Source organism: Macrotis lagotis, chromosome 3 (assembly GCF_037893015.1).
Source record: "Macrotis lagotis isolate mMagLag1 chromosome 3, bilby.v1.9.chrom.fasta, whole genome shotgun sequence".
NCBI lineage: Eukaryota > Metazoa > Chordata > Mammalia > Peramelemorphia > Peramelidae > Macrotis > Macrotis lagotis.
Window position 1 is genome coordinate 187,367,258 of NC_133660.1, and position 15,322 is coordinate 187,382,579.

Here is a 15,322-nt window from a genome sequence, read left to right on the forward strand (position 1 = left end):
CCCTATTCTATTAATTCTATTAATTTTAGTGCATTGCTTTGGACATTAGATATATAAACATATATAATTATGTTCATAATAAAAAGATGAATAAAAAAATATTGATAGCAGAAGACACATGCTACTGGGAGAGGAAACCTCAGGTTTTTTTTTAATGATGTCTCTAGTCTTTGACACCCTTTTTACTCTTAGCTGTTATCTCTGTTTGGAAAAACACAACTCAACTTATTTCTAGGCAATAATATTCCTTGAGGACAATAGAAAGCAAATGAACTACTAGGAACTAAGGGTGATTGTCTTATAACTTATTCTTAGAACAATTAACAATAATCCTTAGTATTATAATAGATGTATTATATTCATTCTTGGCTCTGCCTGCTCAATTACCACATGGATAGGTTGAATTTGACCAAATAAGTCCATTCAGGCATATTTTCTGATTATTATAATTGCTAAGTTTTCATCTTAGAATAAAAAATTTGAAACTTTTAATGTTATCAAAGATCTGGATAAATGTGCTATAAAAAGTAAAAAAATACCCTAGGAATGATATTTATCCCTGGAAGTATTTAAATTATAATTATGTTTGATGACTATAAATTAAATTTTTAATCTCTGTAGGCTATTTATTTAGCAAAATGTTTTTTTGTTAGCTACTTTTGAATAAGTATATATATGACGATTTTTACCAAGGAAAGCTGTATTGAAAAATAATTGTGTATATGTGTGTATATGTATATATATTTATATATATGCATATATATGTGTATATATATATATATATATTCCTGATTTATAGAAAAAGGACTTTTCCTATGTTTATTTCTATTGCAAGTGTGATGACATTTACTGGATTTTTTTTCTAGAATCAGAGACATGATGAATAAATTACTACATTCCAGATTGTGAAGGTGGTTCTGCTCTTTAATCCAGATGTTTGAGAAAGAAGTAATCATAAGGATCTTTGTGGGTTTTTGGCACAAAATTCCTTTTTGACCTTTCCTTAATCCTGTTTGGAGAAGGCATCTCAGACTTTGCAATTTCATAATGTCTCTACTCTTTGACACACTGCTTACTCTTAGCTATTATCTCTGTTTGGAGGAACATGACCCAACTTATGTCTAGGCAATCACGTTAGTCATCCCTGGAGTTGAGAAATTCTATAACTAATGACTTATCATAGGAGATTAGCATCAAAGAACTCTGAAGGCATGCTGAATAACTAAGTTTTTTTAGAATTGCCCCATATTTAAACATGTTTAGACAGATGTGCCTGTTAAAATTATATAGAACCTGAAGTATTAAATCAAATCCAGTTTTTGTCTGCTGAGTGAATAGACATATCTGGTGACCTTTGCTATAATACTTTTTGAACTAATCTCTGTATCAATGAAAATAAATTTTTTAACCCTCACTAAAACCTCATTGGAAATATGTTTCTGCATTAAATACTAACAGCAATGGATGAGAAACTGGAATAACCTTCAGAATAAGGTAGTGTCAAACTTTAAAATAAATTGCATTTTTGAAGTTTAAAAAGATAAATAATTGTTGCCTGATATAAGAATGAGTAAATACTTCAATTACCATCATTTCAACTATTAAAATTGTTTCACTTTAAAGTATCTTGAAGTAAAGGAGAGAAGTTGTCTTTTTAAAATGGCAACAATAATGAAACAATAATGAAAATAAGAGAAAAAAAATTAGCATTCATTTGTTCAGATATATTTCCATGACAGCAGTTAGGGCACAACATACAATTATGTAAATACAGACCCTTAATCCTCTTCAAAGATAAGAATCCTGAAGATTTTCTGAAGCAAATGTTTTATTTGGCTGTAAAGAATATAGCAAAGATCTGTTCATATTTATTTTATCCAGCAATGTGCTAGGCAATGTTAAGCATTTTTTAAATGATAATAACACACACACACACACACACACACACACACACACACACATACACATGTATACATACACCTGAAAACTCAGAAAGCAGATGATGAAATTAAAATTAATATAGCATGGCCTGAGGTCATATTTGAGAAGTATACACAGAGGAAAGGAGGAAATAAGGTGTGGTAAATCATAGTTTCTTTCCTTGAGGTTGTTACTTTTAAGCTGGCATTATAGGACAGGTGGGGCACATGATCTATTCTACTCTGCAAAAGCATTATACAATTCCTTTAAGGCCTCTTTCATAAGAAGTACTTAATGGAAAAAAGGATATAAAAACATAACCTTAAATTGGGTTTTAAAAAAATATATATATATGTATATATATATTAATAGAATTAGTATAGTAGATAAGTTCAGATTAAATTGAAATCATAGAATAATACAGATATATATGTATATGTGAAGATATATAGATATGTAACCTAGTGGTCAAAAGTGCTGTTAGTATACTATATAATAATGGATAAATGGGAAGAATGAATGCATGTTGATAAAAGTGAGATTAGTTTTCAACTGCTATTAATAAAATAATTAAAGGATGATAGCTTCTCAAAAGGGTGAGAGGCATAATGACCCAATACTTAATATAGTGAAAGATCCATCTGAAAAAAAATCTGCTAAATTGAATCAAGCACCATTCCCATATAAAGAAAAAAAATGATACAGCTTAGGCAAATATAATATATAAAATTGTATTATACTTCATCTTTGAATTGAGGATAACACTTGCTACCTATTTAAGAGAACTATCTTGAGTATCAAATGAAATAACATATGTAAAGCCCATGTGATGATTACTATAATTATAATTGGAACATTTTGATATAATTTTTATTTAATTTTATAGAGTAAAAATAATTTTTAAAAACATTACATAGATAGTTTAACTATATTCATATACAGAATTTATAATGTCTATATGCATGTATTACATATGTATATAATTATAAAATTATACAAATGCATATATGGACAGCATACAAATGAATTTATATAACTATGTGTAAATATAAATGTATAAATTTATAGTAACTCAATATGAATGTATATATATTTGTGCAATTGAATTACACACAACAATATAGTTATTTATGCCTACATATGCACACCTTAATTTTTCCTTGCTTATTATTTTCAAGCTTCTAATTTTTGTCTTAATGGAAGAAAATTTAATAGAACAAAAATAATAATATTGAGTTCTATTTTTAAAAAATAATTTTAATAGTATTTCCCAAGTGCCAGACAGAAATTGATAAAAAATAATGCAGTCTTTGAATATGGTCCTTTGCTTTCAAAGAATGTGGTGGCTAATTGTGTGGAGACAAAGCTAAGATCAAAAGAACAAAGGACAAAGTTAAGTTCTATGAAGTAAACAATATAAGTGCAAGAGAAAATTTAAAAAAAAAACAAAGATTAATCAATGTGGGTTAATGCAAGTCTCACAAAGAGTATTGCAGGGGAAGTGAATAGCCTGGTCTAATTAGTTCTGTGTATGTCAGGGAGAATTAGACTGAAAAAAAGTGAAAATAGGTTTCGACTTAGTGAAAGACTAAAAAATGGAGGTCTACAGTTTGGATAAATCAGGTTATAGATAACCTTTCTAGGTTTTGTTTATCAAAGTGTTTTTTTCAGATTAGTGTGGCAGCAGAGAATGTTTGTGTGTTTTTATGTCAGAGAGAGAGAGAGAGAGAGAGAGAGAGAGAGAGAGAGAGCGAGAGAGAGAGCAAAACAGACAGAGGCAGAGAAAATCAAAGAGAGACAAAGAGATATTTTGAAATTGGTTTGGAATTTTGCAGACCATTTTAGGGACTGTAATAGCCATCTGGCTATGAGGTGATAAGCTCTGGACCAGGTTAATGTCAGTGAAAGCAAAGAGGAAGGGCTAATCTAAAAGGCATTCACTGGAAAGAATGACAGGACAGGTCATGCCCAGGGATTAGTAGGTCAAGTTTTATCTCTTTTGTATATAGTGCTGCACAATTAACTACATAAGTGAGAAAGGTAACTTAGATTCTCTTTAAAACCTAGCCCTACCAAGATGTTATTTTAGTCAATAGTCAAAATCAGAAAACTTACTGAATAATATAATCAAAAGTAAATGTATTTAATTATTCAAATCTCGCTACCATATGATGAATTGGCCACAATAGATTCTTGGGACTTTTAAATGTTTCAGTTATTGTAATAAATGATATATATGGAGGTTGCATTGAGGGATGTAGTTTGTATAATTCATAGCTCATTATAAATATAATTCAACTTGTTAAAACTAAAGTCATCAATTGTGAGAAAATGTTTGCTCAATGAAGAAATTAGAAAAAAATGCAAATTATTTATTGTGAAAACTTTTAATCTGCTACTTAAGTTGTTTTAATTGGATTTGCCAAATAAATAATTTAAAATATTAAATTTATGGCATTTTACAGTAGCTTTTTAAAAGATGTTTTAGTATCACTATAGAAAAATAGAAAATATCCCTTTCCATTTATTTCACTTAAGATGTTCACTTATAATTAATGCTGCATTTTTTTTATTTAAATCATATTCACTATGGTAATTACACACTGTTGTCATATAATTATCTGCAGTTGTTGCAGTTCTTTCATTCCATGTGACAATATTAAGAAATTTTTAAAGGTTTTTTTTTCCTGTTAAAACAGTTTAGAAGACTGTATGGAATCTGGAACATTTTTCTCATTAATTTGTTTTAAATAATTTTAATTTTTAAATTAGATATAAATATTAGACAATTATTTCATTAATATAGGGAACTCAAGGCAAGGAAATACCCTCTACCAATGTAGATAATCACCATCTCTGATACATGGAAATCTTGAGATTTGCCTAGAATACTGAGAAACTAATTGACTTATACAGGGTGACATAGCCATTGTATCTCAGAGGTAGTCTTGAACCCAGTGATTTCTGGTTTCAAGGTCAGCTCTCTATCCATTATTCCACATTGCATTCCATTTAAAATGTTTGTGTATATACATTTGCATGCATATATGCATGCATGCATATATGTATGTATTCCCCATCCATCAGAACACTATTTATTATGGTATCTATGTCCTATCATAAAGGTCAGAAGAGACAAATTCTTTGAAAATAAAGCATCATGGATATTTATACAGTATAAATTATGTTTTTGTTTTAGTTGCATTTTTTAAATTTAATTTTTGTTAATTGGAACAAACATGTCAATAGTAGGAGTAAAGTCAGCCTTTGACTTTCCAAAATTTAAGGAAAAAAAGGGGAAATGCTTTCTGTTCTCCATGAAAAATATGAGAAAAAACAAAAACCTTTTTCCAAAGTGTGAAAATTTACTAATCTTTTCTAAAGAAGATGGAATCTTGTTCTATCTCTAGCTACTCTTGCAATCTACAGTTTTAGATAATAAAGGGGACTTTGTCTTTTGACATGAAGAAAATGAAATCTTTAATCAAATACTATCAGTACCTTCTAATTTTCAAATAGACCTCTGTGTCTCCAAAATGAGCCTATGCTTCAAGATTATTTATTAATATCAACATGCGTAAAAAGAAAAATAAAATGAAAACACAGTATACAAAACATTTTGTATTTTTCCCCTTATTGCACAATTCAAACTGTCCACCTTTCAAGAGTCTAACCTTAGGATCGTAAACATTTTTAATGATATGGGATCATCAGAAGATTTATTTCTCAGCCTTCAAATCAAAATAATTCTTCTGATAGACCATAGTTCTCATTATGGAAACAAGAAAAATACATATTTAGTAGACATTCAGAAGTTATGAATGTGTTTGATACCAAAATTCAACAAAGCTTAGACTTAGTTTCCTGAAATTTTTATCTTATTCATAGAAGTGCTAAACTTGAGGTTTTAGTAGCTACATCACACTAGCATAAGTTTATTTAATGGTGAAGAGTCTCCTGAGGAAAAGAATAATATTATTGTGGACAAAATGGTTAGTACTACAATCAAGTAGGTTCCTATGTGATTGAATGAAGGTACACAAATAGTATTTGACTGAAGAATTAACCTGAAGAGGTTTCTAACAATGGACCACCACATGACTCTACCTACCTTTAACCTTCTCTTATTATATTTTTTTATCAAATTGCATGAGAAAATGAAAAGCATTCTTTTTATTTAAATCTCCTTGTGAAGATTTCACCATCTAGGGATAGACACCTAATAGGAGAAAATCAAGGTTCAACAGGCTGGAATGGTGGCCTAAGAATGTAATAAACTACAATTATAAAAGTATATATTCAGAACAAGGAAAATAATAATTTATCTGTCCACTTCAATGGTTAGAATACATCTGGAATATTTTCTTTAGCCCTAAGCAATGCATTTTAAACAGGGCAACAAAAATTAAAACAAAAATGAAAGGAAAAAACAACATGAGTTGCATCTTGAGGAAAGTTACTAAAATTCAGAGTGCAAATATTACATTTAGTGAAAAATATTGAAAGGAAAAACTTTACCTTAGGAAAAAGAGACTTTTAAAATCCCTTCAAACATTAGAAGAGCTGTCATCTGGGAAGAAAGATTGACCAATCCATACATTTCTACTTGTCTAGCACCAATGAGTCAAGATTTTCTTTCAGAATAAGACAGAATTTTAATTCTTACTACCTCATTAGGCATAGAAACCCCCAACAGTGAAAGGGTGCAAGTAAAGATTATGTGTCCATTTGTCAAGGTTTAGGTAGAATTGTTGAATGGGAGTTAAAGGTTAGAATAGGTGACCTCTAAGACACTATGATTCATTAATCTGGCCCTTTGAATGTGTAGTACCCTTCAAAATTAGTCACTTCATGTTCCCCTCCAATAACCTAATCATGGGTAGATTAGCATGCTTTTAAATGGTTTAGCCAAGGTCATAATTTGATTTTGAGTATATAAGTTATAACTGTACAAATTACAGTTTGTAAAAATTGTACAAATTGTATAAATCTTATATTAGTGTAGCACAAAAACTGGAATAAAATCATTGCAACTGCTTAATTTCTACTTTGTCTTTCAACACTGCCAAGAATAGAATATTTGCAATGAGGAACTTTATTATTTCCAAAGACTTATAGCTAAAATCTACTCCTATGACAGTTTTCAATGGATGCTCTGCTATATAGAGATATGAGATTAACTATTAAAAGAGAGAGATTCTACTGATAAATCACTTTTCAGAATTCCATTTGATAATTTTATTACAGGAACTTCTCTTTGCTGCCAATTCTAGGCAGATCAGTCCAAGTCCTGGACCAAAAAAAAAAAAAAAAAGATTAGGATACACCATGAACACTTATCCTTATATCTCCTTGGAGCTCCTTTATGTTTTCCTTCTTATAATTTCAAGGCACTTCCTTCTTACCCTCCCAAGCCTAACAACTGTTGTCAATTGTCATTCAGTTTAAACTCCATAAGTGCAGGATATTATAAGGGTCTTCTCCTCCTACAAGAGATTTGGAAATGTTCTTTTGTTAAAGCTGCTTCACCTCTGTTTAAAAATAACAGAAGAAAAGCAAACCCTTTTTTATCCTATCAGAATGAAAGTGCAAATAAAATGGCCTATTTCCTTTACAAAGGAGGAATAACTGCAGTGTGTTATTTGTAATTTAAAAGCTCCTGGAAAGGCTATTCATAGAAGACTAGGGAAGGAAGGACAGTAAAACAGTCTGTTCATTACATCCTTTCTTTAAAGACTATTTTAACAGTGAACTCAGTTTATCTGTTTTTATTTATAAAATATGAGCTGTGCAGTATCTGTTATATACCTCAAGTGGAATTGTTGTTTCTGGAAACAAGGGCTAGATTTTTCTTATGGGTCTTGTTCTTGAGCTCTAAATATCCATTCATGGAATAACAAAAAGACCATAGCAAATCTTTAGTTAGAAATCAGATAAGAGGTTAAAGTCTAAGATTTCATAATCTAAGTCATGTATACCTACTGAATACCAATTGAGATTCTTCAGATTCTCCTAATGAGAGAATGAGAGAGGGACAAAGCAGTAAAGAAAGCGACAGAGGTATGTATTATGTATATGTACACACACACACATACACACAAACGTACATATATTATAAATAATATATTATACATATACATATGTGATATTTTATCTTAAGCCTTAACTATGACATTCTCAAAAAACCTGACAGATGACAAAACTGTATGAAGGTGGGGTACATGTGTATGTTTCCATAAAAAAGTGAAATTGCTAATTTTTTTTTTACTTTGATCATTGCCAAGATTGGAGAAATTGAATCAGATATAACAAACAGCATATGGAGCTGCTAATGAAAGTGAAGAACCTGTTCATTTTTGCTCTTTTTCATTTGTCTGCCAACCCCATGGTGACTCCAAAACTCATTTGTTAAAATAATAAACCCATTGTTCTGAAAATTGAGATAGAAAGATAGAAACTAAAGAGCTTTCTTCAAAATAAAGCATATTCAGATTCTGACATAGCTCACAAGTTTCAGCTGCTTCCCCCCTCCCCCCCCAAAATGTCCATTAATAGAAAGAACATTTTCATTAAAAGCTAATTTGTGGGCAGCTAGGTGGAGCAGTGGATAGGGCACCACCCCTGGAGTCAGGAGTACCTGAGTTCAAATCTGACCTCAGAAACCTAATACCTAGCTGTGTGGCCTTGGGCAAGCCACTTAACCCCATTGCCTTGAAAAAAAAAAACTTAAAAAAAAAGCTTGTTAGTCTGTTTTAGGGACTGTCTAACTGTACAAATTCTAGATCTATCAGGAGTAGGAAGAAATGAGAAGTAATGTTAGAACCTCCTAAACAATCCCAAAGAGGTCAATGGACAAGTGATTTGAACAAACTCTAAATGCTTTTCAAAAGAAAGAAAAATATGCTGGAAAAAAAATTCGGAATCCACCCTGGAACTTGAACTTTTTTATTCAACTTTGTGAGTTTTGGAATTAGTCAAGAATCCTTCCTGCTAAAATAGTGCCATGAATTTGAACTAGTGCTGTTTTAATCCATAATCTGCATTGGTTACAACTTTTGGAACCAGTGGTTTTTGTTATTGTTGTTTGATTTAGTTTGCTTTTTTTAGTTTATTTTAAATTGTTTTCACTGTCCATGTCACATTTAGCAAGGGGATAAAAATTATCATGAGCCTCATTCAGTGCCTTCTTTGCATACCACATATGCTCAGGAACATACTCCTAGAGTAATAAAAATTAAAAGCAAATCAAAAAAAATTTTTAAAGGTTTACAACTTCTATTGTAAATGAAAGATTATTATACTTTTTATCACAAAAAATCAATATATAAAATACATGCCAAATTTGAACTTTAAAAATATTACAGGGAGTGTTTCATGTCACTGATATTTTATAGCTCCACTACCTTCTCTTTCCTAATTCCTCATCATAGGTACTTAGTAGTATTTGATCAATGAGTTAATCAACAAGTATTTATTTGCAACTATCATGTTGCAATAACCAATATAGAAGACACAAAGACAAATAAAGGAAACTATCTCTGACCTCAAGAAATTTATACTTTATTACATAAGGAGTGTCCACATGTAAATATATATATATATATATATATATACACACACAAAGTAAATGCTATTCATAATCTGTGTCCAAAATTAGACTCAAAGCTGTTGGCAGTAATACTTAGACTATAGGGCCAGACTAATATAGATCCATTTAATTTATTTCAATGACCCTAGGACTTTCTGATATATTAGAAAGCATTTTCAGAGAAACTGCTTACTCAACATAAATGGTTTTTCAAAAACCTTTTCTAACCATTGCCCATACTGTCAGATTTGGTGAATATGTTTCCTAGTTTTGCAAAATTACTTTCTTGCATCTTTGTTATCTTGGATAGTTTCTGAAGTAGGGGAGGACAATATATACAGAAATAAAGTTAATATAAAAATAAAAATTAATAAAATGTTTAAATGGTAAATGGATTCCCAAACTGTCAGAATCTTATTTTAATCCTAAATATTACTCATTGTGCTATCTTGCCAAGCACATAAGTAATGTATGTGAGATTCACAATGCAAATAAAGATGAATCAGATAGATAGGTCTAGAAAAATTATAAAAGTGGGAAACTGAGACTCTTATGTGGTAATATAGAGGAAAAGTTTCTAGAGATATACCATATATTCCCAGTGGTACCAGAAGGACTTCCTTATAATATGAAAACCAAGAAAAGTGTTATGGAGACTCTCATGCAGTAAAAAAATAGAATAAGAATATAATATGCAATAAAACTAAAAAGACTATTGCACATGCACATTACATTTGCATTAGATTATCTTCTCAAGAACTTGAATCATCAACTCTATCAGCAGATCACTATTTTGGCCTTGATTTTTATCTTAAAATTTCATTCTATTATTAGCAGTTCCAGTCCAAAGAACCCAAAGATATTTGAGAATTACAATTTTTAAAATGCTTCCCCAACAAGGAAAAACAGAGTTTGAAGTAGAAAAGATATTTTGGACATAAGAAAGTTTCCATCCAAGAAGAAATTATTTTTAAAAGTCCTATAATCTTAACATTCATCTTCATTTATTTCTCTAGAGCATGACAATAAATCTATTTGTAAAATAGATGAGTCCATATCTTTTGTTTTATAAAACTAAGCAGGTTACATAAAGGGAATAAGCAAAATCGGGGTTGTTATTTTTGCTCATTGATGTTATTTGCTTATTGATGTTATTTCCTAGAAGTCTTGATATTGCATTTCTGGTCAGAAAATCTAATAATTAATATTAAACTATATTATCAAGATAGTCACATGAGGTACATGTTTAATATACAGGTACTTTATAACTGTCCATTCATTTTTCAGTCATATCCAATTCTACATTGCCCTTTTGGGGATTTCCTTGGCAGAGATACTAGAGTGTTTTGCCATTTCCTTCTCCAACTCGTTTTATAGATGAGGAAAATGAGATTAATAAAGTTAAGTGAATTGCCTTGGGTCACACAGTTGGGGAGTATCTGAGATCAGATTTGAACTTAGGGTTTCCTGATTCCAGACCTGGTACTCAATCCACTGTGCCAGCTAACTGCCCATATTTTCATTATGTTTTAATATGAGAATCATTTTAATATTCACACATTAAAAGCTCAAATGCAATAAATACTATGAAGCTCTCATTCTAGGCAATAGAATACTGGCATTTATAAGGGTCTGCTTATAACAAACAGTGTTAGATTTTGCACCTTGGATTTTTGAGATATGTTCTAACTTGTATTGCTCAAGGTGGCATTTTTGTTCAGAGCTTCTGTTGTGTCCTTATGCCTTACTCATTAATTTTAGCCAAAAACAGCATACCATAGCATACAATTTCCAAAAACCAAGTACCATGCATGTTGATGCATGAGAAATTATCTGTGCACCAAATTCTGTGGAACACAGGATGGATACAAGAAAGTCTTTAACAAAATTAAGTCAAGTGGCCAGTCAAATAAAGTCAAAGATAAAACATTATAGACACTACCTATGATTCTCTGAAATCATTGCAACACTTGGTATGGAAGAAACTGAGTAATATATATATTATATTCAAACTATGCTCAAGTTCTCAAAAATAAAATGAGTCCATAGGGTCAAGGAGTTGTCAAAATTTCATTCCACAAAAGAAGTTAAGAACTGACTCTGTTCAGAATTAGAGTGTACTTTTAAAAAAAAATTGTTCATTGAATTAGCATTGTAGGAGTATGTTAAAATTGCTACCAAAGTCTTTAAAGTAGAAAAATGTATAATTAGGGGAAATTTTCTCTCCTAGTAGTACTGTATTTCAGGCCACATAGTTTTATAAGGTAGTCTCTGTAGATGACTGAATTTTGCCATGCCCATTTTACAAAGGTGTAAAGAGGGACCCACTGACAATAAAAAATTCATTCTGTTTATAGTACATAAGTCAGAGGCAGATCCAGGAGGAGAGCTCACAGCTGTTGTATTCCTAAATCATTTGTTAGCTCAACAAGCAGCTCTGTTTCTCTGCAAAATCAATCCATTCATTTCATCCTCCTTAAAAAAAGTATACCATCATTTTAATAACTCAGTATATAAAAATATTAGCCATACTTATCAATTAATGACTATTTTAAGCTACCATGCCTGAAAAACAATGTTTCTAATTCTACAGTATTTCACTGAAGTTCTACCCTAATCACTCCTTTTGGCAATGAGGTGATCCTAAGTTTCTGAAGACGATGTCAGTGGAGCACAAGATCTGGCAAGTCCAAGTTGGAAAGGCTTTAAGGATAACCCAGTAATAAATTATGTAGCTTTTGTTCAATGGCCAACCTAAGTTTTCAGAGAGAGGTTCTTGCTGGGTTGCCTATAGGATGATTTGGGGGAGGCGAATATAGAGTGGCTTTTATAAACTATTTACTGCATTGCATGGTTGCCTTCTGAGTCAGAATCATTGTCCTTTCTTGAAATATTGAATTGTTTAAGTAATATTATAGTCAATCCTTATGTGAGATGCCCCAAATGACACATTTTGAAATACAGAATAATGTTTTTTTCTAAGAGTCAGAAAACTCCAGATTCTAGTTTTACCTCTGAAACCACCTCATAGGTGTTTCCTTTATTTTATACCTTATAACATAAGCTACACATAGCATAATGGTTATTCCCCAGATAGTTCTCTAAGAATATACATTGGGAATAAATGAACCAATTGCTACAGTGAAAAGGCTGAACATATCAACCATTTCCTACCACCACAGAAATAAGAAGTCTATATTCTTATCCCCCCAAAGAGGGGTTACAATCTATGTTAATACTCACATCAACCAAACCAGAGATTCGAGTTATGGGAGGCTCTAAATATTATCTTCAAAGATAAATAAGTTAGTAGTCAACTTTTAAAAGGCTTTTTTAGTTTACTAAATATTTCCTGACTAGTAAATGATTGTTAATGAAGAAATTGTACTGTTTGGTTTTGTTTTTATTTTGAAAGTTCTATATGGCAATTTGATCCTAAGTATTTGGATAAACTTGCCCATGCTGGTGAGCCCAACACTCTTGTTTAAACATGTTTTGTTTTTAAACATATCTAAAGTGAACACCAACCCTAAAAGAACTTTGAGTTTCTTTAAGGAGAAACTTTAGGATTATTGATTGAATGTAGTATTTTGAAGATTTGGTAAGTATAGTCAAAATTAATTAAACTGAAAATTTCTAGGAAGGGGAAAATCAGCATAAAGGAATTTATCCAGAAATATTTTCCCTCAGAGTTGAAAAATAATGAAAATATTTTATAGCTTCCTTATATTTAAGATCTTTAGTGCTTTAGTCTTTAGTTTTAAGTCTAGAGTTTGAGGGATTAAAAGCTACAATATATTTTCTTCCTCTAACATAGACATCAATGAATCCATTTATAAAGTGTTGATGGAATAAATCATTTCTGTTCCCTAATGTGGTCTGATTTTGTTTTTGTAAGAAATGCTTATGAAGAGGTGAGATACAGAGTTTGGAGATAAATTCATTTTATCTTTAAATCTTTCCACTGCATGGACAACAACTTTGGAATTTTTTAATTACACTGTCTCCTTATCTATTAACATTCAAGATACAGACTTATTTGGGGGATTTTTTGAGGGGAGGGGTGACTAAAGAAGTAATTGCCAGTACTACCAAATTTACAGAAACTGTTGGGCTATATTCTTAAGAGTTTATTTTCCTCTGAAATGTGCTCCTCCTACTAAGATGAAAATATTTTTATATCTTGTCGAGGGTGAAATGACATTTTTAAACCAATCATTAAGTACCAATGCTATGCATGCATATCAGATTTATCAATCTGGACCTGAATTACAGATCTTTGACTATGTTATTTTTCATAGTTTCATACTGCTAATTTCTATGTAATCATAACTAAAAGAAAACCTGTTATGAATTACTATTTAATGGCCTCACTTATGACATTATGTTAAATTTTATGTTGGTCACATTTTTGTGGAGCTCTTTTATGATGAAATGCAATGAAATGATAAAATGATGCATTGCATAGAAGCACAAAGACATATGCTGGTGTGTACTCATGCATAACTCACAGGAAAATATATTTCTTAATGAGAATTCCATGCCTACCCTGATCTGACAATGCCCAATCTTACTGAAATACAGGACAAAATATAAGATTGAAATAAAACTGTGTTTAGAGCTGTTCATCTGCTAGAATACAACGATTTTAGATAGATATTAGACTACAGTTTATGAATTGATTTACTGAAATAGATTATATAGAATTCTTTGTCATTTCAAGTCTTAATTCTGTGCTTAAAAACATTATTGCTTTGCAGGTAAACTAAAGCAAAACAGATACTTGAATATATTCCTTTTTTTTTACAAAGATTTTATTTATTTTAAATTTTACAATTTTCCCTCTAATCTTGTTTCCCTCTCCCACACCCACCACAGAAGGCAGTCTGTTAGTCTTTATATTGTTTGAATATGTTTCTAAATCAAGCTGGTTCCCACTCTTTCCTCCCCCACCCCTTCACTGAGAAAAACTCCACAAAAAGTTTATTCTCAGTGAAGGAGGAAGGGAAAAAGATGCTTATAAGCAACACCTTCTATGTAAAATTTACTTCTCTAAAAAAGAAAACTATTATTTAGGAAAGAATTAAAGCAATACTTCAAGAGACTGGTATTACTTAATAAGGCCCATGATAATACCATAATACTTATATCCTTCCCCCCCCAATTGTAATCATCTGATGTCACTATACCATCCCAGTCATATTCTCTTCTTCTTACCATATTTTCAAAGAGAGATGATTAGTTCTAAGATGATAAGGATTGAGTGATATACACAGTCACAGACTTTGAGTTTGAGTCCCTAACCTACCACTTCTGCAATCATCTAGTTTCCCTAGATGCCAGCTAACTTATCTGAAAATGAGGTTGGACAAAAGACCTCAGAAGACCCTGATTTGTCTAATCTTATGACCCTAAGGCCAACAAGATCATATGGGTACTCTTAGGGAAGCCAGAAGAAGACCTAAAAGTTATAGCATGAACAACAGCATTCTATAATCTTATACTATACCAGTTTACAAGATCAGATTATTAAATTTCCAGAGCAAACATTTACAACAAACAGCAAAAGCTATCAATTAAGCCCTAGTTTATTGCTTTATTGATGATCTAGGCTTAAAAAAGTGACTTTAATAATATAGAATAAGTTCAAAAATGTGTTGTGTGCATACCAAGTTTTTTTGAGGATAGTTGCTAAACTTTTAATAGCATAATATTGGGTATAGAGGAAGGAACTAGCTAGTCCCTGTGTGGCAGCTTCTTATTTTATTTTGTTTTTTGTTTTTATTTTTTACAAGGCAATGGGGTTAAGTGACT

At 31.0% G+C, this 15,322-nt stretch overlaps 1 protein-coding gene across 1 annotated transcript in view; it reads right to left on the minus strand.

Annotated features, from left to right (window-relative positions):
* PCDH7 (protocadherin 7) overlaps nt 1-15,322 on the minus strand; it is a 287,478-nt gene that overhangs the window by 41,870 nt on the left and 230,286 nt on the right.